The 25,616-nt window shown below is 43.1% G+C and overlaps 1 pseudogene; it reads right to left on the bottom strand.

Moving 5' to 3' along the window:
- Window positions 1-25,616, bottom strand: part of LOC115196617 (mitochondrial inner membrane protease subunit 2-like) — a 237,253-nt pseudogene that overhangs the window by 24,448 nt on the left and 187,189 nt on the right.

Genomic DNA, 25,616 nt, shown 5'->3' with positions numbered 1-25,616 from the left:
CTCCCTGAGCACTCTGGTGACCACCCCTTGAGAGCCCTCTGTTTCCACGAAATAGTGGGGTCATGGCAGGCCAACCAGGGTAGGCCCAGCACCATGGGAAACGCAGGAGAATCAATAAGGAAGAGACTGATTCTCTCCTTGTGATCCTCCTGATTAACCATGCTTAGTGGAGTAGTGGTCCTCCCTAATCAGCCCAGACCCTAATGGTCGACTATCTAGGGCATGCACAGGGAAGGGCATTTCCACAGGAACAAATGAACGGTCAATAGAATTCCCAGCTGCGCCTGAATCTACGAGCGCCTTATGCTCGGAATGCAGGGAAAACTCAAATTTAATAATAAATAATACATACATGTGAGCAACAGGGGTCTCTTGGTGAGCCTGGTGCCGACTCACCTGGGATGACACGATAGTGCCCTGCCTGCTGCCTCGACTCCCTGAGGAACCTCCCCAGCACCGACCAGCAGTGTGCCCTCTGTGGCAGGGAATGGCCCCTCCTCCAGTCGCCATAAGCGCAGCACCTCCCAGCTCCATGGGCGTCGGAGCGGAGGTGCTGGGGGATGGAACTGACAGGCCCTGATCCGGACGTCCGCTGGCAGCCAGCAGGTTGTCCAGCCGGATGGACAGATCCACCAGCTGGTCCAAAGTGAGGGTGGTGTCTTGGCAAGCCAACTCCCGACGAACGTCCTCGCACAGACTGCACCGGTAGTGATTGATCAGGGCCCTGTCGTTCCGGACCCTGGCCGCCAGCGTGGAAGTCCAAAAGCAAAATCCTGCGCGCTCCTCATCCCCTCCCTCAGGTGGAACAGACGTTCACCCGGCGCTCGACCCTCAGGCGTGTGGTCAAAAACTGCCCGAAAGCGGCTGGTGAACTCTGCGTAATGGTCCAACGCCGCGTCTCCTTCACTCCATACGACGTTGGCCCACTCCAGGGCTTTGCCTGAGAGGCAGGAGACGAGGGCGGACACGCTCTCACGTCCCGAGGGAGCCGGGTGGACAATCGCTAGGTAGAGCTCCAGCTGGAGTAGGAGCGCGAGCCGAATCCCGCTGGGACCGGGTGCAGGAGAGGTGGACAGTGGGGCCTGCTGTAGTGGGGCTGGTGGAGGCGCTGGACGACCTCCTCCTCTCTCCCAACGATCTATCGTCTGCAGCACGCGATCCATGGCGGTGCCCAGACGTTGCAACATGGTTGCGTGCTGCTGAATGCGCTCCTCTAACGCCCCAGGGAGGGCGTCTGCTCCTGCTGATTCCATTCAGTGGTGAGTAATTCTGTAAAGCGTCTGTGTGTAGCTGGTGAGATGAGTCAGGTGCAGGACAGCAGATACGAGTAATGAAAGTCATTTTACTCAAAATTAATACAATACATGTCGCATAAATACATGCCCACATTTTAAAGCTCTCCCTCGCCCTCCATTTGGCAAATCTGACCACAATTCTATCCTCCTGATTCCTGCTAACAAGCAAAAATTTAAGTAGGAAGCACCAGTGACTCGGTCTATAAAAAAGTGGTCAAATGAAGCAGATGCTAAACTACAGGACTGTTTTGCTAGCACAGACTGGAATATGTTCCGGGATCAGTCACTGGCTTTATCAATAAGTGCATCGAGGACGTCGTCCCCACAGTGACTGTACATACATATCCCAACCAGAAGCCATGGCTTACAGGCAACATTCACACTGAGCTAAAGGGTAGAGCTGCCGCTTTCAAGCTGGACTCCAACCCGGAAGCTAAAAGAAATCACGCTATGCCTTCGGAAGAACCATCAAACAGGAAAGTGTCAATACAGGACTAAGATCGAATCATACTACACCAGCTCCGATGCTCGTCTGATGTGGCAGGGCTTGCAAACTATTACAGACTACAAAGGGAAGCACAGCCGAGAGCTGCCCAGTGACACGAGCCTACCAGACGAGCGAAATAACTTCTATGCTTGCTTCGAGGCAAGTAACACTGAAACATGCATGAGAGCATCAGCTGTTTCAGACGACTGTGTGATCACGCTCTCCACAGCCGATGTGAGTTAGACCTTTAAACAGGTCAACATTCACAAGGCTGCAGGGCCTCACCGATTACCAGGACGTGTAATGCGAGCATGCGCTGACCAACTGGCAAGTGTCTTCACTGACATTTTCAACCTCTCCCTGTCTGAGTCTGTAATAACAATATGTTTCAAGCAGACCACCATAGTCCCTGTGCCCAAGAACACTAAGATAACCCTGTCTAAATGACTACCGACCCGTAGCACTGACATCTGTAGCCATGAAATGCTCTGAAAGGCTGGTCATGGCTCACATCAACACCATTATCCCAGAAACCCTAGACCCACTCCAATTTGCATACTGCACCAACATATCCACAGATGATGCAATCTCTATTGCACCACACTGCCCTTTCCCACCTAGACAAAAGGAACACCTATGTGAGAATGTTATTCATTGTTCACAGCTCAGCGTTCAACAACACCTCAAAGCTCATCAATAAGCACCTCCCTCTGCAACTGGATCCTGGACTTCCTGATGGGCCGCCCCAGGTGGTAAGGGTAGGTAACAACACATCCGCCATGCTGATCCTCAACACGGGGGCCCCTCAGGGGTGCGTGCTCAGTCCCCACCTGTACTCCTTGTTCACTCATGACTGCACTACCAGGCACGACTCCAGCACCATCATTAAGTTTGCTGATGACACAGCAGTGGTAGGCCTGATCACCGACAATGATGAGACAGACTATAGGGAGGAGGTCAAAGGCCTGACTGTGTGGTGCCAGGACAACAACCTCTCCCTCAACGTGATCAAGACAAAGGAGATGATTGTGGACTACAGGAAAGGGGGACCGAGCACGTCCCCATTCTCATCGACAGGGCTGTAGTGGAGCAGGTTGAGAGCTTCAAGTTCCTTTGTGTCCACATCACCAACAAACTAACATAATCCAAGCACACCAAGACAGTTGTGAAGAGGGCACGACAAAACCTATTCCCCCTCAGGAGACTGAAAAGATTTGGCATGGGTCCTCAGATTCTCAAAAGGTTTTGCAGCTCCACCATCAAGAGCATCCTGACGGGTTGCATCACTGCCTGGTATGGCACCTGCTTGGCCTCCGACCGCAAGGTACTACGGAGGGTAGTGCGCATGGCCCAGTACATCACTGGGGCCAAGCTTCCTGCCATCCACGACCTCTACACCAGACGGTGTCAGAGGAAGGCCCTAAACATTGTCAAAGACTCCAGCCACCCTAGTCATAGACTGTTCTCTCTACTACTGCACGGCAAGCGGTACCGGAGCACCAAGTCTAGGTCCAAGAGGTTTCTAAACAGCTTCTACCACCAAGCCATAAGACTCCTGAACAGCTAATCAAATGGCTACCCAGACTATTTGCACCCCCCCCAAACTGCTGCTACTCTCTGTTATTATCTATGCATAGTCACTTTAATAACTCCTACATGTACATAATTACCTCAATTACCTCGACACCGGTGCCCCCCGCACATTGACACATTGACTCTGTACCGATACCCCCTGTATATATCCCCGCTATTGTTATTTACTGCTGCTCTTTAATTATTTGTTATTCTTATCTCTTACTTTTTTTAGGTATTATCTTAAAACTGCATTGTTGGTTAAGGGCTTGTAAGTAAGCACTTCACTGTAAGGTCTACACTTGTATTCGGCGCATGTGACAAATAAAATTTGACTTGATTTGATTTGAAATCTAAAAGTAAAAGAATGGAATTAAGAAATATATAAATATTAGGATGAGCAATGCGGGCGTGGCATTGACTAAAATACAGTAAAATAGAATACAGCATATACATATAAAATGAGTAAAGAAGTATGTAAACATTATTAAAGTTACTAGTGTTTCATTATTAAAGTGACCAGTGATTCCATGTCTATGTATATAGCGCAGCAGCCTCCAAGGTGCAGGTTTGAGTAACCTGGTGGTAATTTAACAGTCTGATGGCCTTGAGATAGTAGCTGTTTTTCAGTTTCTCGGTCCAAGCTTTGATGCACCTGTACTGACCTCACCTTCTAAATGCTAGAAGGGTGAACAGGCCCTGGCTCGGGTGGTTGATGTCCTTGATGATCTTTTTGGCCTACATATGACATCGGGTGCTGTAGGTGTCCTGGAGGGCAGGCAGTCGCTGTTGTGCCTTCTTCACCACACTGTCTGTGTGGGTGGACCATTTCAGATTGTCAGTGATGTGTACACCGAGGAACTTGAAGCTTTTCACATTCTCCACTGAGGTCCCGTCGATGTGGATGGGGTCTGCTCTCTCTGCTGTTTCCTGAAGTCCACGATCAGCTCCTTCGTTTTATTGACGTTGAGGGCCCCAAGGTTAATGATAAGCTTGAAGGGTACTATGGTGTTGAATGCTGAGCTATAGTCAATGAACAGCATTCTTACATAGGTAATCCTCTTGTCCAGATGGGATAGGGCAGTGTGCAGTGCGATGGTGATTGCATCGTCTGTGGATCTATTGGGGCGGTATGCAAATTGAAGTGGGTCTAGGGTTTCATGTAAGGTAGAGGTGATATGACCCTTAGCTAGCCTTTCAAAGCACTTCATGATGACAAAAGTGAGTGCTATGGGGCTATAGTCATTAAGTTAATTACCTTTGCTTTTTTGAGTACAGGAACAATGGTGGACATCTTGAAGCAAGTGGGGACAGCAGACTGAGGTAGGGTGAGATTGAATATGTCCGTAAACACTCCAGCCAGCTGGTCTGTGCATGCTCTGAGGACGCAGCTAGGGATGCCATCTGGGCTGACAGCCTTGCGAGGGTTAACACTCTAAAAGTCTTACTCACGTCGGCCACGAAGAACGAGAGCCCACAGTCCTTGGGAGCGGGCCGTGTCGGTGCCACTGTGTTATCTTCAAAGCAGGCAAAAAAGGTGTTTAGCTTGTCCGGGAGCAAGATGTCAGTGTCCGCAACATGGCTGGCTTTCCCTTTGTAATCCGTGATTGTCTGTAGACCCTGCCACATACGTCTTGTGTCTGAGCCGTTGAATTGCAACTCCATTTTGTCTCTGTACTGATGTTTTGCTTGTTTGATTGCCTTATGGAGGGATTACCTCCAATGTTTGTATTCAACCATAAACCCAGTCACCTTGCCATAGTTAAATGCGGTGGTTCACGCTTTCAGTTTTCTGCGAATGCTGCCATCTATCCACGGGTTGGGTAGGTTTTAATAGCTACAGTGGGAACAAATCCCCTATACACTTCCAGATGAACTCAGTCACCGTGTCCGTGTATATGTCAATGTCATTCTAAGAGGCTACCCGGAACATATCCCAGTCTGCGTGATCAAAACAATCTTGAAGCTTGGATTCCGATTGTTCAGACCAGCATTGAATAGATCTTAGCACGGGTACTTCCTGTTTGAGTTTTTGCCTATAGGAATGGAGGAGCAAAATGGAGTTGTGATCTGATTTGCCGTAGGGAGGGCAGGGGAGAGCCTTGTAGGCATCCCGGAAGCTGGAGTAGCAGTGGTCCAGCGTTTTAGCAGCGCGAGTACTACAGTCAATGTGTTGATTGGAACTTCGGTAGCATTTTCCTGAAATTTGCTTTGTTAAAATCCCCAGCTACAATAAATGCGGCCTCAGGATATGTGGTTTCCAGTTTGAACACAGTCCAGTGTAGTTCCTTGAGGGCCATTGTGGTATTGGCTTGAGGGGGAATATACACAGCTGTGACTATAACCGGAGGGGTATGAACAAAGGAAAGTCGTATTCCTGGTCGTAATGCTGGTGAGTTACCGTTGCTCTTATATACAAAAGTTATTTCTTGCTGTATGTAATAACACAAAAAATGTTCTGGGCTAATAATGTAAGAAATAACACACACAAAAAAATACTACAAAGTTGCTTAGGAGCTAGAAGCAGATCTGCCATGTCTGTCGGTGTCATCTTGTTTGTGGTGTGGCAGGTGCTCATGGTGTGGTTTTAGGTCCATTTCCTGTGATGCACGGTACTTTAGGACTTACTGTTTGACATGGCAGGGATCAGGAATGATCCGGAATAAATTATTAATCAGCCACCACGGGATAATGATAAAGAAAGACAAAAGCAATGTGTTTAAGACTGTGCATTTTTTAGGTTTCAACACACACAACAGACTGGAGACAGATGCCAAGACTTTCATAAATACACAATAAAATTCTCAAATGACATTTCAAGGCTGCGGAGGTGAGGTGGCCTAGAAAGCTAAACTAACTGTTCCACTGTTCCCTCACACAGGAGAAATGAGTGCCAAGGCCTTGTAGACATCAGGGGCTTGTGATAAAAGACTCCAGAATACCAACACCTCTCCCTTCTTCCTCAGAAGTCTTAGTGTAGGGACTGGGAGTGGCAAAACGAGCTACTAATTGCTGTAGTTGGGTGTGTGATCGTCACTGTGTAACGGCTGTCTTCGTCGTCAGACGAAACAGAGAAGTCATCGTCTGAGAAAGTGGACCAATACGCAGCGGAGTTAGTGTTCATCATTGAAGTTTAATTTACTAAAGAACACTACACAAAACAAAACAAGAAAACCGACAGCCAAACAGTCCTGTCAGGCACTAAACAGAAGCAATTACCCACAAAACCCCAACGGAAAAACAGGCACTTATGTGTGACTCCCAATCAGCAACAACCAACAACAGCTGTGCCTGATTGGAAGCCACACGGCCAAAATCAATGAAACAGACAACATAGAAAATGAGCATAGAATGCCCACCCAATGTAACACCCTGGCCTAACCAAAATAAAAAACAAAAAACCCCTCTCTATGGCCAGGGCGTTGCAGTACCCCCCCAAGGTGCAGACTCCGGACACAAAACCTGACTCTGAAGGGGAGGGTCCGGGTGGGCCTTCTTACGTCGGCGGCTCAGGTACGAGATGTGGCCTTCGCTCCACCCTCGGCGTTGCCCACTTAGGTAGCGCCCCTGGCCGCACCGGAGGACTGGTGGGCGACCTTGGTTGTGCCCGGCTGGCGGGCGATTCTGGTTGCGCCCGTCTAGCGGGCGACCCTGACTGCGCCCGGCTGGCGGGCGGCGATGGCTGCGCCCGGCTGGCGGGCGGCGATGGCTGCGCCTGGCTGGCGGGCGATCCTAGTTGCGCCCGGCTGGCGGGCGGCGATGGCTGCGCCCGGCTTGCGGGCGGCTCTGGCGGCTCCGGACAGGCGGGCGGCCCTGGCGGCTCCGGATTGGCGGGCGGCTCTGGCGGCTCTGGCGGCTCTGGCCCAGGATTCACCAGGCTGGGGAGACATGAAGGAGGCCTGGCTCTGGGCGCAGGCACTGGACTCACCAGGCTGGGGAGACCCACTGGAGGCCTGGTCCGTGGAGGCGGCACAGGAGAGACCAGGATGGGGAGACCCACTGGAGGCCTGGTCCGTGGAGGCGGCACAGGAGAGACTAGAATGGGGAGACCCACTGGAGGCCTGGTCCGTGGAGGCGGCACTGGAGAGACCAGGATGGGGAGACCCATGGGAGGCTTGGTCCATGGAGGCGGCACAGGAGAAACCAGGATGGGGAGACCCACTGGAGGCCTGGTCCGTGGAGGAGGCACAGGCTTAACCAGGATGGGGAGACCCACTGGAGACCTGGTCCGAGGAGGAGGCACAGGATAAACTGGGCTGTGGGGGAGCACTGGAGTTCTGGTTCGTAGGCTATTTACCCACACTCCAGGCTGAATGCCCACTTTGGCCCGGCACAGGCGGAGCGCAGGCATTGGGCGAACTGGACACAGTGCCCTGGAGACACAGTGCGCAGAGCCGGTGCAGGATAACCTGGACCGAAAAGGCGCACTGGAGACCAGACGCGCTGAGCTGGCACAATTCGTCCTGGCTCGATGCCTGCACTCGCATGGCACTTGCGGGGGGCTGGCCTAAAGCGCACCGGGCTATGCACGCGCACTGGAGACACCGTGCGCTTCACAGCATAACACGGTGCCTTACCAGTACCACGCTGCCTGCCGTAAGCACGGGGAGTTGGCCCAGAATTCCTTCCTGGTTCCGCAACACTCCCCGTGTGCCCCCCCAAAAAATGTTTGGGGGCTGCCTCTCGTGCCTGGCACGCTCCCTTGCCTCATACCAGCGCCTCTCCGCTCTCGCATCCTCGATCTCCCACTGCGGGCGGCGATACTCCCCAGCTTGAGCCCATGGTCCTTTACCGTCCAATATCTCCTCCCATGTACACGAGTCCATATCTCCCCTCTCCTGGTGCTTCTCCTTCCTCCGCTGCTTGGTCCGTTTTTGGTGGGTAATTCTGTAACGGCTGTCTTCGTCGTCAGACGAAACAGAGAAGTCATCGTCTGAGAAAGTGGACCAATACACAGCGGAGTTAGTGTTCATCATTTAAGTTTAATTTACTAAAGAACACTACACAAAACAAAACAAGAAAACTGACAGCCAAACAGTCCTTTCAAGTACTAAACAGAAACAATTACCCACAAAACCCCAACGGAAAAACAGGCACTTATGTGTGACTCCCAATCAGCAACAACCAACAACAGCTGTGCCTGATTGGAAGCCACACGGCCAAAATCAATGAAACAGACAGCGTAGAAAATGAGCATAGAACGTCCACCCAATGTAACACCCTGGCCTAACCAAAATAAAGAACAAAAAACCCCTCTCTATGGCCAGGGCGTTACACACTGTGACATTTATTGACTTTATCTGGACAACAAATAGGTTTGCCATTTAGATTTAATTGATAAATATCAACAAACATAACTCAATTCAATTACCACACGCCCCTATGCCGCTGAGAAATGGGACATTTTTCAGTGACCTGAAAAATAATAAGATATCGAAGCACCACAATACGATAAAGCAACATTTATTTTTGTTGTTTGGCCTCCGTAAACCTGTAGACAAAGCAACCGTTGAACGCAGTTTCAGGCATTCAGCATATTTCAAGCTACAATAAATACATCATCTGATTTAGACAAAAGGTATTACTGAGATATTTGTTAAGGTCTATCTGACCTGACAGCTCACTCAGTAACTACATGTCACACGGCACTTTATACTGCACCTGGCTCTTCAGGAAGCCCAGAGAGCCTATTGGGTCATAGTCGAGTAGAAATAACAAAAGAGAGAGAGAGCGTAACAAAAGAGAGAGAGAAGAGAGAAAAGAGAAAGAGAGTGAGAGAGAGAGAAAAGAGAGAGAGAGAAAAAAGAGAGAGAGTGAAAGTGAGAGAGAGAAAGTGAGAGAACGAGAGAAAGAGCAAGAGAGAGAGAGAGAGGGAGCAGGCAGGTAAGTGCTTTACTGAGAAGCGTGTTTATTCACTTCCTAGCAAAAAGGTTCCGTGCCCAGTAGACCCATTTAAAATGATGTCAGCACAATAGAAAAATGGAACATTTCTTTCTCTTTGGTTGTTCCTCTACTGCAAAATGGACTAACTTTCATATAACCAATATCCAGATATTTTAGAAACAAATAACATTTCACATCGGTGTAATACACTTTTTGTGAAATGTAAATCCGGACAAGCACTAAAAATGTATTGTTATACATTCTACTATTCACAGGTCAAGGAAGCTCAAAGCTTTTTTCTTTTAAATACATTTTAGGAACAGATCCTATAGCATTATGTGGAGTACAGCATGTACTTGAATATGGCATACATCTCGGTCCTGCTAGAAAAAACATGAACAGTGCAAAGAGAGATTAAGTATGAGTAAAGATGAGGACAGCAGCTATTTCAATTCTTAGCTGTTGTGACCAGCATATCTGAGAGATGGTCTCTACAGTGTTCAGGAAAACAATACAAACAAACGACACAATGTCAGTAAGACCAATGCATTTTATATTGAGGTGATACGTAAGTAGGCCTAATACGCATGCAGAAATATTGTTCATATTTGCATGCATACTACACCGTACAGGCCTACATAAGAAACCACAAGAGGGTATGTACTTCCAGTGTTAGGCCTATGTGTCACTGCATTTAGATATACTATAGGATAAAATTAGTAAAGGAAACAGTTTCACTTTTAATATTCTGTTCAAGGCCGGTAAATAAACTGGTCACAATAAGGTAATCCACAAAATCCTCCACAAAACTTCACTCTAACCAAATACTTAAAAGCTGTGATCCAGCTACAGACACAGTACTGACATAGAACCATCCAAAACCAACTTCAATCACCTGGTGATTCCCCAAAAACCAGCAGCTGGGTTTGATGGACCCAGTTAAATGTCAAGTACAAAGTAGTTCCTTTAAAGGATTGGAACGCCACAGATAGATCATTCCCTAGCCTCTGCTCTGCTATGCTGCTTCCTTCTTCCATCCAATGACAGCTCCAGAAATACTTTTACTCAATTATGACAATTGGTTACTTTTTCCACCACTGGTGCCAACTTCCTGCCTGTCTACCGTGTGGAGAAACTGTTCGGAGTTTCTTCCCTCTGAGGGAACAACTTGTCCTAATGAGCAGAACACAAATTACACATTTGGAACCTAGGTTTGTTCGCCAATGCATGGCTATTAAATTATTTTCCTTTTCCTCATTAAATACTCCCAGGGGCTATTTAGGCCCATTCTTGAAGTTCCAATGTGGAGCTGCTGGACACACATCACGACTCAGACAAGCTGTGCTTAGCTTTTCAATGGCATCGCCCAGAGCCTTATATTTATATCCAAATATAACACTGAGTTTACAAAACATTAAGAGCCCCTTCCTAATATTGAGTTGTACCTCAATTCGTCAGGGCATGGACTCTACAAGGTGTCGAAAGTGTTCCACAGGGATGCTGGCCCATGTTGACTCCAATTTTTCTCATAGTTGTGTCAAGTTGACTGGATGGCCTTTGGGTGGTGGACCATTCTTGATACACAGGGGAAACTATTGATCGTGAAAAACATACCCTGTTCAAAGGCACATACATGTTTTGTCTTGCCCATTCACCCTCTGAATGGCACACATACACAATCCATGTCTCACTTGTCTCAAGGCTTGGAAATCCTTCTTTAACCTGTCTCCCCTTCATCTACACAGATTGAATTGACAAGTGACATCAATAAGGGATCATCATTTTCCACCTGGATTCACCTGGTCAATCTATGTCATGGAAAGAGCAGGTGTTCTTAATGTTTTGTACACTCAGTGTATATAAGGCTTTTATATTCTAATATAAGGCTTTTATATTCTAATATAAGTCTTTTATATTCTAATTTATGGCTTTCGTATTCCAATATAAGGCTTTTATATTCTAATATAAGGCTTTGGCATGGGCCATTCCCATTGTGTAGTGGAGAACTTTGAGCAGAGCAGTGTACAATAGGGAGTTTAAGCAGAGAAGTGGCTTACCGGTCCAAAGCTGTTGCTGTCCAGACTGTGGCCTTGATGGTCCCCCTGGATCCAAAAGTGGCCATCAGGGACTCTCAGATAGCGGTTCTTATAGCCAAGCGTCCTGGAGAGAGAGGGAGGGCGGAGGTTTGGATCAACACATTTGGATCAACACATTAGCCAGTTATCCTCTCTGAGGTATGTGGGATGGTAGCGTCCCACCTCGCCAACAGCCAGTGAAATAGCAGAGCGCCAAATTCAAAACAACAAAAATCTCATAATTCAAATTTCTCACACATACAAGTATTATACACCATTTTAAAGATAATCTTCTCGTTAATCCAACCATTGTGTCCGATTTCTAAAAGGCTTCACGGCGAAAGCATAGCATTGGATTATGTTAGGACAGCACCAAGACAAGAAAAACCATACACCAAACAAGGAGAGGCGTCACAAAAAGCAGAAATACAGCTAAAATTAACCTGTCTGGGCTAGGGGGCAGTATTTTCACGGCCGGATGAAAAACGTACCCAATTTAAACAGGTTACTACTCTGGCCCAGAAACTAGAATATGCATATTATTAGAAATATAGAAAACACTCTGAAGTTTCTAAAACGGTTGGAATCGTGTCTGTGAGTATAACAGAACTCATATGGCAGGCAGAAACCTGAGAAAAATACAACTAGGAAGTGAAAATCTGGTGCCTGTAGTTTTTCAAGTCCCTGCCTTTCTGACACACAGTGAGTTAGGGTTCATTTTGCACTTCCTAAGGCTTCCACTAGATGTCTACAGTCTTTAGAAAGTTGTTTGAGGTGTCTATGGTGAACAGAGCCAACAAAGGAAGTTGGAAGTTGTTGACCCAGGGAAGGACATCGTTGTTTGTAGATTTGTCAAAAGCTTTTGACACTGTAGACCATGCTATCCTTTTGAGTAAGCTGTCATCTATAGGACTGGGCACTGATGCCTGCCGATGGTTTTATGACTATCTTAAAGATAGAACTCAGGCCGTCATGGTCGATGGGGTCAAGTCTGACCCCTTACAGTTACTTAACTTATTTGGGATAGGGGGCAGTATTTTCACGGCCGGATAAAAAACTTACCCGATTTAATCTGGTTACTACTCCTGCCCAGAAACTAGAATATGCATATAATTTGTAGATTTGGATAGAAAACACTCTAAAGTTTCTAAAACTGTTTGAATGGTGTCTGTGAGTATAACAGAACTCATATGGCAGGCCAAAACCTGAGAAGATTCCATACAGGAAGTGCCCTGTCTGACAATTTGTTGTCCTTCTGTTGCATCTCTATCGAAAATACAGCATCTGTGCTGTAACGTGACATTTTCTAAGGCTTCCATTGGCTCTCTAAAACCGCCAGAAAGTGGAATGGGGTGTCTGCTGTCTCTGGGCAAAGAACAGCAGCAGAGTTTGTAACTGATCAGCCTGGGGACAGTGAGACTGAGATGCGGGTTCACGAGACTACTCGTTTCTTTCAGCCTTTGAATGAATACAACATTGCCCGGTTGGAATATTATCGCTATTTTACGAGAAAAATAGCATAAAAATTGATCTTAAACAGCGTTTGACATGCTTCTAAGTATGGTAATGGAATATTTTGATTTTTTTTGTCACGAAATGCACTCGCGCGTCACCCTTCGGATAGTGCCCTGAACGCACGAACAAAACAGAGCTATTTGAATATAACTATGGATTATTTGGAACCAAAACAACATTTGTTGTTGAAGTAGAAGTCCTGGGAGTGCATTCTGACGAAGAACAGCAAAGGTAATCCAATTTTTCTAATAGTAATTCTGAGTTTAGTGAGCCCCAAACTTGGTGGGTGTCAAAATAGCTAGCCGTGATGGCCGAGCTATGTACTCAGAATTTTTCAAAATGTGCTTTCGCCGAAAAGCTATTTTAAAATCTGGCACCGCGATTGTATAAAGGAGTTCTGTATCTATAATTCTTAAAATAATTGTTATGTATTTTGTGAATGTTTATCATGAGTAATTTAGTAAATTCACCGGACGTTTTCGGTGGGTATGCTAGTTCTGAACATCACATGCTAATGTAAAAAGCTGTTTTTTGATATAAATATGAACTTGATTGAACAAAACATGCATGTATTGTATAACATAATGTCCTAGGAGTGTCATCTGATGAAGATCATCAAAGGTTAGTGCTGCATTTAGCTGTGGTTTGGGTTTATGTGACATATATGCTTGCTTGGAAAATGGCTGTGTGATTATTTGTGTCTATGTACTCTCCTAACATAATCTAATGTTTTGCTTTCGCTGTAAAGCATTTTTGAAATCGGACAATGTGGTTCGATTAACGAGAGTCTTATCTTTAAAATGGTGTAAAGTAGTTGATTGAGAAAATTGAATTGTGGTATTTTAGTTGGTTTTGTATTTCGCGCCGTGCGATGCCATTGGCTGTTGGCTAGGGGTTCCGCAGGCGGAACGGGGTTCCGCTAGCGGAACATCTGTCCTCAACAGGTTAAAGGGGTCCCTCAGGGTTCAATAATTGGCCCACTATTGTTCTCACTTTAAATAAACAACATTGGTGATGATGTCAGATATTGTAAATTCCATTTATATGCAGATGACACAGTGATGTACTCTATTGCTCCAACAGCGGACCAAGCTTTAATGCAGTTGGAGTCTGATTTTAGGATAATACAGGGGTCTCTTTTACAGCTTAAACTTGTTTTAAACACTAAGAAAACAAATGTCATGTTTTTTTCTAGGTCTAAACTCTCAGTTAGAAACACTTTTGTAATCACTAGCTTGGATGGTACTCAAATCAAACAGGTCTCTGCATATAAATATTTAGTGGTATGGTTAGATGATAGGCTTTCTTTTAAAAAACATGTTACTGAATTGGGAAAAAAAGCTCAAATTCAAGATAGGGTTCCTTTACAGAAACAGGGCTTGTCTGTCCTCCGTAAATAGAAAACAAATTGTGTAGGCTACTTTTATGTCCATTTTAGATGATGGTGATATTATCTATATGCATGCATCGGCAAACACATTAAAACCACTGGATGCTATTTACCATTGTGCACTCAGGTTTATCACGGGTGATAGTTACAAAACTCATCACTGTATCTTATATCAACATGTGGGTTGGGCCTCTCTATCTGTGAGGCGAGAGCAACATGCTCTCTTGTTTATTTATAAAGCACTTCTTATAAAATTACCTCCTTATATATCATCATTAATTTCCATTAGATATACTAATTTTAAAACCAGATCACAGATGTAGATTACATTAGAGAATCCTGCGGTCTCCACAGTGTTGGGTAGGACTGCCTTCAGTTCCTTTGCACCTTATTTATGGAACAAACTGCAGATCCAACATAAGTTAGACACTCTGGTGTCCCTTGCCCATTTCAAAAATGTTATGGAGGATCAATATGATGTTGTCTGTGATTGTTTCTGTTGAATTGTGTCTTTTTTGTATGTTTGAAATGTTCTTGTCTGCATGCCTAAAACTGTACATGTCAACATGTTTACACAGGGCACAGCCGTAAAAGAGATCCAGGTCTCAGTCTGTTTTCCCTATTAATTAAAATAAAGATTTAAAAAAAAAGGTTCATTGGCGCTCATTCACGCGAGAGTTAGCTGTGTTCCAAAACGTTTTTCAAGACAATGGAATTGTCCGGTTGGAATATTACTGAAGTTTCACGTTAAAATGGCCCTAAAGATTGATGCTATACAACGTTTGACATGTTTGAACGAACGTAAATATTACTTTTTTTGACTTTTCGTCGTGACATTTTCCTCACGCGTCTTACATTTTGAGTAGCTTACTGAACACGCAAACAACATGGAGTTATTTGGACATACATTATGAACTTTATCAAACAAAACAACATTTATTGTGGACCTGGGATTCCTGGAAGTGCCTTCTGATGAAGATTATTAAAGGTAAGTGAATATTTCTAATGCTATTTATGCATTTAGATGACTCCAAAATGGCGGGTATCTGTAATTGCCTGATGTTTTTTTCTGAGCGCAGTACTCAGATTATTGCAAAGTGTGCTTTCCCAGTAAAGTTATTTTGAAATCTGTCAATGCGGTTGCATTCAGGAGATGTTAATCTATAATTCTTTGAATAACAGTTTAATATTTTATCAACGTTTATAATGAGTATTTTTGTAAATTGTTGTGCTGATTCACCGGAAGTTTTGGGGGAAATACAATTTCTGAACGTCACGCGCCAATGTAAAATGGGGTTTTTGGATATAAATATGAACTTGATAGAACAAAAAATGCATGTATTGTGTAACATAATGTCCTAGGAGTGTCATCTGATGAAGATTGTCAAAGGTTAGTGCATCATTTTAGCTGGTTTTCTGCTTTTGGTGACGCTTGTCCTTGCATTGAAAATGGCTGTGTGTAATTTTTTGTCTATGTACTGTCCTAAGATAATCTAACTTTATGCTTTCACCGTAAAGCCTTTTTGAAATCGGACAACGTGGTTGTATTAAGGAGATGTTTATCTATAAAATGGTGTAAAATAGTTGTATGTTTGAGAAATTTGAATTATGTCATTTTGTTGTTTTTGAATTTGGCGCTGTGATTTTTCACTGGCTGTTGAATAGTGTGAACCGTGGGTGGGACGCTAGCGTCCCACTAGCCCAGAGAAATGAATCACTAACCTTTGATCATCAGATGGCACTCATAGGACTTCATCTTACACAATACATGTATGTTTTGCTCGATAAAGTTCATATTCATATCCAAAAACCCCATTTTACATTGGCGTGTAATGTTCAGAAATGTTTTGCCTTCCAAAACCACCGGTGAATGAGCACATCAATTTACAGAAATACTCATCATAAACGTTGATAAAATAATAAACTGTTATTCAAAGAATTATAGATACACTTCTCCTTAATGCAATCGCTGTGTCAGATTTCAAAAAAGCTTTACGGCGAAAGCAAACTTATCAATAATCTGAGTACAGCGCTCAGACAACAAAACAAGCCATACAGATACCCGCCATTTTGGAGTCAACAGAAGTCACAAATAACATTATAAATATTCACTTACCTTTGATGATCTTCATCGGAATGCACTCCCAGGATTCCAGTCCCAGAATAAATGTTTGTTTTGTTCGATAAAGTTCATCTTTATGTCCAAATACCTCTGTTTTGTTCGCGCGTTCAGTTGAGTAATCCAAATGCACTGTGCTCGCGCAGTAAATTCAGATGAAAACTCAAAAAAGTTATATTACAGTTCGTAGAAACATGTCAAACGATGTATAGAATCAATCTTTAGGATGTTTTTATCATAAATATTCCATAATATTCCAACCGGACGATTCCTTTGTCTTCAGAAATGAAAAAGGAACATAGCTAACTCTCACGGGAGTGCGCGCGATTGAGCTCATGTCATTTTCTCAGTCATCTGACTCCATATGCTCTTATTCTCTCCCCATTCACAGTAGAAGCATGAAACAACGTTCTAAAGACTGTTGACATCTAGTGGAAGCCTTAGGAAGTGCAAAATGACCCCACTCACACTGTGTATTAGATAGGAAATCACTTGAAAAACTACAAACCTCAGATTTCCACACTTCCTGGTTGGATTCTTTCTCAGGTTTTTGCCTGCCACATGAGTTCTGTTATACTCATAGACATCATTCAAACAGTTTTAGATACTTCAGAGTGTTTTCTATCCAAATCTACTAATAATATGCATGTCCTACCTTCTGGGCCTGAGTAGCAGGCAGTTTACTACGGGCACACTTTTCATCCGGACGTCAAAATACTGCCCCCTACCCAAGAGGATTTATACAACCCAAATTTACTTCTGAACCTAGCTATAAAAAAGGCAGTCATTAACATTTATTGAGCTACAGGCTCAATTGAAAACCACAATAAAAATTAGACAAATATTTTAGAGTCGAGAATAAAGTTAGTCTATCTTCATCTGCATTTAGGAAATTGTCATTTAGTTTCATTATGGTTCATCACCTTTCTACTAAATCATCCATCTGCCAGTCTTCCTCTCTTCCTTTAGATAACAATCTAATCAGATGACAACGACAAACTGAATGAAGACAAACATGCTTTGTGTAATGACTAATGAGATTTTTTTTGTTTATTTTTATTTAACCTCTCTTGGGCAGGTGCAACCCACAGTTCACACTATTCAACAGCCAGTGAAAAATCAGAGCGCCACATTCAAAACCACAAAATGTCATAATTCAAAGTTCTCAAACATACAACTATTTTACACCATTTTAATGGTACACATCTCCTTAACCTCTCTAGGGTATGTGGGATCGTCCCACCTACTCAACAGCCAGTGGAATCCCGTGGCGCGATATTCAAATACCTTAGAAATGCTATTACTTCAATTTCTCAAACATATGACTATTTTACAGCATTTTAAAGACAAGACTCTCGTTAATCTAACCACACTGTCCGATTTCAAAAAGGCTTTACAACGAAAGCAAAACATTAGATTATGTCAGCAGAGTACCCAGCCAGAAATAATCAGACACCCATTTTTCAAGCTAGCATATAATGTCACATAAACCCAAACCACAGCTAAATGCAGCACTAACCTTTGATGATCTTCATCAGATGACACTCCTAGGACATTATGTTATACAATACATGTATGTTTTGTTCAATCAAGTTCATATTTATATCAAAAAACAACTTTTTACATTAGCATGTGACGTTCAGAACTAGCATACCCACCGCAAACTTCCGGTGAATTTACTAAATTACTCACGATAAACGTTCACAAAAAACATGACAATTATTTTAAGAATTATAGATACAGAACTCCTTTATGCAATCGCGGTGTCCGATTTTAAAATAGCTTTTCGGCAAAAGCACATTTTGCAATATTCTGAGTAGATAGCTCGCCATCACGGGCTAGCTATTTTGACACCCACCAAGTTTGGCCCTCACCAAACTTCGATTTACTATAAGAAAAATTGGATTACCTTTGCTGTTCTTTGTCAGAATGCACTCCCAGGACTTCTACTTCAATAACAAATGTTGGTTTGGTTCAAAATAATAAATAGTTATGTTCAAATATCCTCTGTTTTGTTCGTGCGTTCAAGACACTATCCGAAGGGTGACGAAGGGTTACGCGCCCGACGCGTTTCGTGACAAAAAAATTCAAAATATCCATTACCGTACTTCGAAGCATGTCAACCGCTGTTTAAAATCAATTTTTAATGCGATTTTTCTCGTAAAAAAGCAATAATATTCCGACCGGGAAACCCTGTTTTCGTTCAAAGACGAAAAAATAAAAACATGGTGTCGGCTCGTGCACGCGCCCCCAGTCTCATTGTTCTCTGATCGACCACTATCCAAATGCGCTACTGTTTTTCAGCCTGGGACACCAGAGTCATCATTCACCGTTCTGCCGCCTTCTGAGAGCCTATGGGAGCCGTAGGAAGTGTCACGTTACAGCAGAGATCCTCAGTTTTCAATAAAGAGAGTGTAGAAGGCCAAGAAATGGTCAGAGAGGGCACTTCCTGTAAGGAATCTTCTCAGGTTTTTGCCTGCCATATGAGTTATGTTATACTCACAGACACCATTCAAACAGTTTTAGAAACTTTAGGGTGTTTTCTATCCAAATCTACTAATAATATGCATGTCCTACCTTCTGGGCCTGAGTAGCAGGCAGTTTACTACGGGCACACTTTTCATCCGGACGTCAAAATACTGCCCCCTACCCAAGAGGATTTATACAACCCAAATTTACTTCTGAACCTAGCTATAAAAAAGGCAGTCATTAACATTTATTGAGCTACAGGCTCAATTGAAAACCACAATAAAAATTAGACAAATATTTTAGAGTCGAGAATAAAGTTAGTCTATCTTCATCTGCATTTAGGAAATTGTCATTTAGTTTCATTATGGTTCATCACCTTTCTACTAAATCATCCATCTGCCAGTCTTCCTCTCTTCCTTTAGATAACAATCTGATCAGATGACAACGACAAACTGAATGAAGACAAACATGCTTCGTGTAATGACTAATGAGATTTTTTATTTTTATTTTTATTTAACCTCTCTTGGGCAGGTGCCACCCACAGTTCACACTATTCAACAGCCAGTGAAAAATCAGAGCGCCACATTCAAAACCACAAAATGTCATAATTCAAAGTTCTCAAACATACAACTATTTTACACCATTTTAATGGTACACATCTCCTTAACCTCTCTAGGGTATGTGGGATCGTCCCACCTACTCAACAGCCAGTGGAATCCCGTGGCGCGATATTCAAATACCTTAGAAATGCTATTACTTCAATTTCTCAAACATATGACTATTTTACAGCATTTTAAAGACAAGACTCTCGTTAATCTAACCACACTGTCCGATTTCAAAAAGGCTTTACAATGAAAGCAAAACATTAGATTATGTCAGCAGAGTACCCAGCCAGAAATAATCAGACACCTATTTTTCAAGCTAGCATATAATGTCACAAAAACCCAGAAGACAGCTAAATGCAGCACTAACCTTTGATGATCTTCATCAGATGACACACCTAGGACATTATGTTATACAATACATGCATGTTTTGTTCAATCAAGTTCATATTTATATCAAAAACCAGCTTTTTACATTAGCATGTGACGTTCAGAACTAGCATACCCCCGCAAACTTCCGGTGAATTTACTAAAAATGTACTAAATTACTCACGATAAACGTTCACAAAAAGCATAACAATTATTTTAAGAATTATAGATACAGAACTCCTCTATGCACTCGATATGTCCGATTTTAAAATAGCTTTTCGGTGAAAGCACATTTTGCAATATTCTAAGTAGATAGCCCGGCATCACGGGCTAGCTATTTAGACACCCAGCAAGTTTAGCACTCACCAAAGTCAGATTTACTATAAGAAAAATTTTATTACCTTTGGTGTTCTTCGTCAGAATGCACTCCCAGGACTTCTACTTCAATAACAATGTGTTTCAGCCTGGTGCTGGAATGACATCATTCAGCTTTTTCCCGCCTTCTGAGAGCCTATGGGAGCCGTAGGAAGTGTCACGTTACAGCAAAGATCCTCAGTCTTCAATAAACAGAGGCAAGAAGCTCAAGGAATGGTCAGACAGGCCACTTCCTGTAAGGAATCTTCTCAGGTTTTTGCCTGCCATATGAGTTCTGTTATACTCACAGACACCATTCAAACAGTTTTAGAAACTTTAGGGTGTTTTCTATCCAAAGCCAATAATTATATGCATATTCTAGTTTCTGGGCAGTAGTAATAACCAGATTAAATCGGTACGTTTTTTATCCGGCCGTGTAAATACTGCCCCCTACCCCAACAGGTTAACAGAATGTGACTGGCAGAACGGGTGTTGTATGTAGAGGATGAGGGCTGCAGTAGGCATCTCAGATAGGGGGGAGTGAGGCCTAAGAGGGTTTTATGAATAAGCTTCAACCAGTGGACAGGATATGGACAGGATAGCTCACTCCCTTAGGTCTAGTGTCTGATTGTTCTTCCAAATGGAACACTACTCCCTCTATAGAGCCTATCGGCCCTGGTCAAAAGTAGAACACTATATTAGATATATACACTACCGTTCAAAAGTTTGGGGTCACTTAGAAATATCTTTGTTTTCCATAAAAACATACATGAAATGAGTTGCAAAATGAATAGGAAATAGTCAAGATGTTGACAAGGTTATAATGATTTTAACTGAAATAATAATTATGTCCTTCAAACTTTGCTTTCATCAAAGAATCCTCCATTTGCAGCAATTACAGCCTTGCAGACCTATGGCATTCTAGTTGTAAATTTGTTGGGGTAATCTGAAGAGATTTCATCCCATGCTTCCTGAAGCACCTCCCACAAGTTGGATTGGCTTGATGGGCACTTCTTACGTACCATACGGTCAAGCTGCTCTCACAACAGCTCAATAGGGTTGAGATCCTGTGACTGTACTGGCCACTCCATTATAGACAGAATACCAGCTGACTGCTTCTTCCCTAAATAGTTCTTGCATAGTTTGGAGCTTTGCTTTGGGTCATTGTCCTGTTGTAGGAGGAAATTGGCTCCAATTAAGTGCCGTCCACAAGGTATGGCATGGCGTTGCAAAATGGAGTGATAGCCTTCCTTCTTCAAGATCCCTTTTAACCTGTACAAATCTCCCACCTTACCACCACCAAAGCACCCCCAAACCATCACATTGCCTCCACCATGCTTGACAGATTGTGTCAAGCACTCCTCCAGCATCTTTTAATTTTTTTCTGCGTCTCACAAATGTTCTTCTTTGTGATCCGAACACCTCAAACTTAGATTCGTCTGTCCATAACACCTTTTTCCAATCTTCCTCTGTCCAGTGTCTGTGTTCTTTTGCCCATCTTAATCTTTTCTTTTTATTGGCCAGTCTAAGATACGGCTTTTTCTTTGCAACACCGCCTAGAAGGCCAGCATCCTGGAGTCGCCTCTTCACTGTTGACATTGAGACTGGTGTTTTGCGGGTACTATTTAATGTAGCTGTCAGTTGAGGATTTGTGAGGCATCTGTTTCTCAAACTAGACCCTCTAATGTACTTGTCCTCTTGCTCAGTTGTGCACTGGGCCCTCCCACTACTCTTTCTATTCTGGTTAGAGACAATTTGCGCTGTTCTGTGAAGGGATAGTACACAGCGTTGTACGAGATCTTCAGTTTCCTGGCAATTTCTCGCATGGAATAGCCTTCATTTCTCAAAACAAGAATAGACTGACGAGTTTCAGAGGAAAGTCTTTGTTTCTGGCCATTTTGAGCCTGTAATCGAACCCACAAATGCTGATGCTCCAGATACTCAACTAGTCTAAAGAAGGCCAGTTTTATTGCTTTTTTAATCAGACAACAGTTTTCAGCTGTGCTAACATAATTGTGAAAGGGTTTTCTAATGATCAATTAGTCTTTTAAAATTATAAACTTGGTTTAGCTAACAAAATGTGCCATATGAACACAGGAGTGATGGTTGCTGATAATGGTCCTCTGTAGGCCTATGTAGATATTCCATTAAAAATCTGCCGTTTCCAGCTACAATAGTCATTTACAACATTAACAATGTCTACACTGTATTTCTGATCAATTTGATGTTATTTTAATGGACAAAATAACTTATTTTCTTTAAAAAACAAGGACATTTCTAAGTGACCCCAAACTTTTCAATGGTAGTGTATCTTTTTTAAAGGGAATAGGGTGCCATTTGGGACATAACCTCTGTTTGATCAGTTCCCCTACAGACTAGTTTAGCTTCAACTATTTTGCCTCTCATCACCTTTGTGAGGAGTGAGGACAGGTTGGTACACACACCATCAATCACCTGGGTACTTAACTGTGACTGGTGTATGGTTCATCACAGGAACATTGTAAATTATGGGAGAAATTACTTTTTAAATGACAATTCTTCTCCTATTCCTTTTCTAGGTCAATGTTACAGGAGCCTATCTGACTACTCTTTAGACCAGGGATATCAAACTAATTTTGGCCAGGTGGCCGCATTCAGTCTACAACGAGGTCCAGAGAACTGAACTGAAAAGTGTTATATTTCCATGCAGTCAGAATTTACACAAAATATTCCTCAATATTCTATCATTTTTTGCAATTCATATGCTCCCTGACTGTCTAGGTTTCATTTTGGTGATTATTAGAGAGCTGGACACAGTCAAGAAACTGTATGAATGTAGGTCCATTATAATTTCTACAGTTTCAATTTGGTTTTAGTCATTTGAAAGTATAGTTTGCCTCTCCCCCCAAAAATGAAACAAAATACAAATACAAATACATTTATATATATTTATATTATGTTAGACACCACTGCTTTAGACCTTGGGACGGAAATATTGATTTGGCTGCTGGGAAAACTAAACTTAATGTCTGTTCTCCAGCAAACTGAGGTTCAGTGAATTTAAATGTCAGGGGTTAGGTCTACATACAGTATCTGAACACAACCAATACAAGAACATACTACTGGTTCCTTCAAAATCTAGTGATCATACTGTATGCTTTAGAATACTTTAAAAGTAGGGCATATCTTATCTGTAGACTAGTCTGAAGTTACACTTTATTAAACCATCTTCCTTTATAAGCAGTGTTCATATACATGTATTAGCCTAATAAATTCATATTCATTGGGGCATACACTACATACTTATAAATAGTTTATCAAATGGTTTATTAATGAACGTTATTATAAAGTGTTCAGCTACCCCTGATATGTTCAGGAAAAAGAACAGCCAGAGTTTTGTGGGAAGACAAAAACAGGATTCATCCCAAATGACACCATATTCCTTACATAGTGCACTACTTCTGACCAGAGCTCTATGGGTTCTGGTCAAAAGTAGTGCACTAAATAGGGAATAGGGTGCCATTTGGGACGTAGTCACAATTTCAGTTTAAAGTGAATATACAGACTCCTGTATTAATGCTATTAGCATGCGACTCGCTTCCCGGCAGTGTCTAGCAGTTACAAGGGGTTGGGAGATTGAGGAGTTCAGGAGTTTGGGGGAGATTTTCAGACAGTCTCATCGTAGAGTTGTCTTAAATATTTATGCTCCCTAGCTCTCCTATCAGTGTTGTGGGTTTAAACAGTAGCTGCCTGGTACAGTGGCGGTTGGATGGGGTAGGCATACAGGGCACAGATACACATGATAATGGACATATAAAACACTATAATGATGACAATGATGATGATGGCGATGATGACGATGTGTAACAGCTTGAGGTGAATTAGACAGGTTAAGTCAAACTTAGGCCTGGTTCCAATATCCACACTAGAAGGAATAACACTGAGAATGTGTTGGGCATGCATCCTAAGTGGTATGCTAGCATGGACATGGGAACAGAGCCATAGTCTTGTTCACCAGCCATGTGTCTCACAGCCTGCTTGGCACCCCAGACTGGGTTGTTCTGTTCCTTCTTTGAACACCAGTATCTACCTCCAGATAGCTACAGATGTAGGATCTTGATTTGAACAAGATCCTACCTCCAGATAGCTACAGATGTAGGATCTTGATTTGAACACCCTGTTACAGGAGAACTGCTGAAATTTGTAATTTCCTCTTAGAAATTTCTGACTTGATTTTCCCTTTCGAAAAATTTATCAAGGCCTACAAAAATTTTCATAATTTCCTGTTGCTGCAAAATTATTTTCCTGCTGTAGTATAGCTACAGATAGCTACAGATGTAGGATCTTGATTTGAACACCCTGTTACAGGAGAACTGCTGAAATGTGTAATTTCCTCTTAGAAATTTCTGACTTGATTTTCCCTTACGAAAAATGTATCAAGGCCTACAAAAATGTTCATAATTTCCTGTTGCTGCAAAAAATTATTTTCCTGCTCTAGAAAACTGACTCAAATTAAGATTCTACATCTGTATTCCTCATACACTTTAAATTAATATACATTTCCTCTCAATGTACAGTATGTATTCCAGTCATCAGCTTTACAGCATAGCAACAATTTCCCTGACAATATAGCGCCGTAACACTTGGGCTTTCTGGGGTATTTAAAGCCGTGATTAGATTGTAACACATGATTTATGTCCCGTAAGCCATCCTTGTTTGGAGATGAATCTCCGAAACGGCCCTATATATCTCTGAGGAGGAGCTAAACTCAGAGACACACACACACACACACACACACACACACACACACACACACACACACACACACACACACACACACACACACACACACACACACACACACACTGAGGGCTGTAATTGGCTGAGAGGCCTCATCCTCTGTCAGGCAGAGAAGACAGTCTCTCTGTGCATGGCGAGATTAAAACCATAGCTGTGATTTATAGCATGGCTGGCCCCAAAGGCAACACACACACAGCGACCATCCCACCGCCCCCCGTCAGTCATCAAACCCCCATGTTAATTATTCCTCTATCTCCTCCCAGGCAATACAAGTGACCTGTAATTTGTTCAGCGGCGCCCATCACAAATTGTTGCCAGAGTGAATTACATGGCGACAATGTCTTATGAGTAGTGGCACCCGCCTCTGTCTAATTCTCCCAATGTCATTTCAATTAGAGCTCCACTGACTATCAACCGTTGCTTCGGCTACTGCCGAGATTAGAAAGTCTGGCTAGACTACACTCAGTGTTTCAGGGGAATGAATGTAATGAATGTCTTTGCAACTTTGCAAAATTAACTTCACTCGGTCACATACTGTATTTCCATTGTACTGTAACTAAGGTGCTGGTAAATTTCTTCATAAACCGGGAGGTCCGTATTTCCATAATTCTTCCATCGTTGGAGGACGTCTCAGTAACAACCAAGCCTGAGCCTTGTATTTGAATTCACCCTAGCAAAGCAGCTGTGACTGAATATAGACGATCCAC

The sequence above is a fragment of the Salmo trutta genome, chromosome 7 (assembly GCF_901001165.1).
Source record: "Salmo trutta chromosome 7, fSalTru1.1, whole genome shotgun sequence".
NCBI lineage: Eukaryota > Metazoa > Chordata > Actinopteri > Salmoniformes > Salmonidae > Salmo > Salmo trutta.
Note: the sequence above shows the minus strand (reverse complement) of the source record. Positions and strands in the feature narration are given on the sequence as shown.